Here is a 3,217-nt window from a genome sequence, read left to right as displayed (position 1 = left end):
GTGTATTGTACATTTTAGCAAAATCCTTGGCCTCTACTCACTAGATTCCTGTGTCTACCTTCTCCACTTATAACAATTACAAATGTCTCCAGACGTTGCCCAGTGTCCCCTGGTTTAGAACTACTGATTTAGAGACTTCAGGTCATCTGGAAAGACATTATCCAGTAAACATGATTTTCAAGTACTCTTGGGAAAAGGATAGCTTGCCATTGACACCAGAGGCAGGGAAAACTTGTTGTGGCTGTTGGTAACTTTCATTGATTCATTTAGATACAGATGAATGTAAACATCCTTATCATTCAGGAGATGTCTTGCTTTCCTTCCATGTCTCATATAAGAAAAGAATAACTTTTGAAAAATGGCTAACCATTTCTCACTCTTGCTGACATATCAGAATTAAACACATTTGAAAACAGAATTCTTTCTGAAGGATTGGATAGAATGTTACAGGAAATAAAGGAAGAGCACATTCTAGGTGGTATTTTCAACATATCTTCCTAACCATAAGACTTAGAAGAGAATGGTCTCAATTGAGCATTTGACTACCCAGAAGGTATTTCACTTGGATTCTTTTTTTTTTTTTGAGTGTTTAATTCAAACCTATATTTGTAGTTTCTTTCTTTTTTTTTTTAATATATTTTATTGGTATTTTACAGAGAGGAAAGGAGAGGGATAGAGAGCTAGAAACATTGATGAGAGAGAAACATCGATCAGCTGCCTCCTGCACACCCCCCACTGGGGATGTGCCCGCAACCAAGGTACATGCCCTTGACCGGAATCGAACCCGGGACCCTTCAGTCCGCTGGCCGTCGCTCTATCCACTGAGCCAAACCGGTTTCGGCTATATTTGTAGTTTCTAAAATGTTGATCCACAGACCACTTTCTTGTTACACATGTGTACCAACGAAAACAAAAGACAGAGAATCACTGCCATCCCTACAAAAGGAATGGCTCCTTTTCTAACATTCTTTAAAAATATACATTGTACCGTCTTTGCGCCTCACCAAAGGTGGCAATGTAATAAATACACTGGCTTAGTTCTCCTCCCTGTTCAGCAAGGTCCACCAACTACCTGTTATAAGCCCTCTCCTTTTTGGATTTCTCCAGGGCTTTGTCCATTGTTTTCTCGTTCTCCCCTCGACATTTGGGACAGTACCACTTGCCCTTTGGTTTATGATTCAGTCCTACACAGGAGAAGTGGAACCACTCGATGGGGCACTCGTCATTGTCACAACCGATCATTTCTCCATAGGAGACCTGATTGCACAGACAGTACGTGGGCTCGTTTGGATCGATGGGAAGGTCTGCAGGGGATGCTTCCCTCTGCTTTGGCCTTGGAGCGTTTCTTCCTCTTGGAGGCCTTTGCTTTCTTCTCCTTAGCCGTTCCTGAGGTGCTGTCATCGTGGTCGTGATTATTGGCTGCATTCTCCCGATTTTCATTGTTGCGCTGTCTCCGAGACCTCTTGTTATTGGGCTTTTCTGCCTGTGTGATTGTCTCGTTCTTGGACTTATCCTGGCCAGCTTTGCCACTGTGGCCAGTGGTGTCATTGACCTCGTGGTGTGCCTCAAAGAGTTCCACGTGACTGTCCACCTGCCTGGTCCTGTTCTCCACCAGCTCCACCATCCGACTCACAATCTGGGTCTTCTCGTCACCCAGCTCCTGGCTCCGGATCAGGGCTCTCTGAATGCAGTGCAACACTCTCCTCTTCTGGTTGCTGTCCGTCTCCCGTTTAAACTTCTCATAATACTCATCTAATACCTTCAGGATTTCTTCATAATGGCATATATTTCTTGGGTGCCCCAAGCAAAGTACTCTATTATCAAAGCCGTGTAAGTACAAATGTCTGTAAAGAGGAACACCAGGGCTAACTAGGAAGGCATCTGGCCAGGATACTCATTTCTTCAGCCCCATCAGCTCAAACTGCTGCTGACCCTCTCATCTAGAAATGCTCCACAGCAACATTAGCTTCCCCCGTTCCTCGCGGCCGCTGGCCTGTCCCGCGGGTCCCTGGGGCGGGGGTGGGAGACATAAGCTTCGTCCTCAGTGGAGCCAGGAACGCAGCTAACAAGCCTTGCCCCCGGCACTGGGGCGCCGCCCTTGCTCCGCGGCCGGAAGTTTCACTTGGATTTCTGGACGATAGCCTAAGACACTGGAATAGTGGGTTATAGGATGATGTAGTATATGTCACTAAAGATGGAATATTTGTGTTTCTGGAATAATACTTCTCAAAGGATAGTCTGCATCAGAGTTATTTCCCAGAATACCTACTCTGGACCCTACCGTAAACCTACTGAACCCATTGGGAAAAGGAAATTAGAAGTCACTGAATCTGCCATTCTAAATCATGCACTGTGAACCTTGAGAATTTATGGTCTCCTAGGTAGTTTATCTGTCAATTAAGCAGCATCAAAACAGAGAGAAAGTGAGTGAAAATACATTAAGATAATGTTATAATGTGCAAAAAGGAAAAGATACCAAGTACCTGACAATTCTTAAAACAAAACAAAAATAAAAACAACAATAGAAAATAGTAACAAAAGGATAAGAAAATGTATACCTAGCCTGGCCGGTGTGCTCAATGGTTGAGTGTCAACCCATGAACCAGGAGATCAGAGTTTGATTCCAGGTCAGGGCACATGCCCGGGTTTCGGGCTTGATCCCCAGTAGGGGGTGTATAGGAGACAGCTGATCAATGATTTACTCTCATTATTGATGTTTCTCTCCCTCTCCTTTCCTCTCTCTGAAATTAATTTAAAAAAATTAAAAAAAGAAAATGTACACCTACATATTAACTCATGAAATTGAGATGATTACCTCAGATAATAAATATCCACCTTAAAAGGATTACTGAGATTTATTGGATTTGAACATCAAGATTGGAATATGAACTTTTGGTTGAGAATATGTTTGTATATTTTCAGAAAACAACTCCAAGACCATGTGGATTCCTGCAACAGAGAGGAATTGACAGGTCTGCTCCAACCACGAAGACAAGAGGAGAAACAGTCCAGAGACGGAAGACGCTGACGACGCCTTGCCACGCTAGCAGTCAGCAGCTGTGCGTTGCAGCAGGTTGCCTAGGACCAAACCAGAGAGGGTCGGACCTGCATTGCCACCATGTGCCCACCATCCAGATATCATTGCTGACATGTACACTTAAGGAACTGTTTGACATTGAAACGGGAACTCAGAACTGTTGGACATTGAAATTGGGAC

At 43.9% G+C, this 3,217-nt stretch overlaps 1 pseudogene across 1 annotated transcript; it reads right to left on the bottom strand.

Annotated features, from left to right (window-relative positions):
- Positions 1–1,068: 1,068 nt before the first annotated feature.
- Positions 1,069–1,624, bottom strand: LOC308233300 (inhibitor of growth protein 1-like; annotated as a pseudogene). Its single transcript has one exon. The product of its transcript is annotated as an inhibitor of growth protein 1-like (transcript).
- Positions 1,625–3,217: the final 1,593 nt, after the last annotated feature.

Source organism: Plecotus auritus, assembly GCF_963455305.1.
Source record: "Plecotus auritus genome assembly, chromosome: 9".
Lineage (NCBI taxonomy): Eukaryota > Metazoa > Chordata > Mammalia > Chiroptera > Vespertilionidae > Plecotus > Plecotus auritus.
This window is presented reverse-complemented; position numbering and strand designations above follow the sequence as displayed.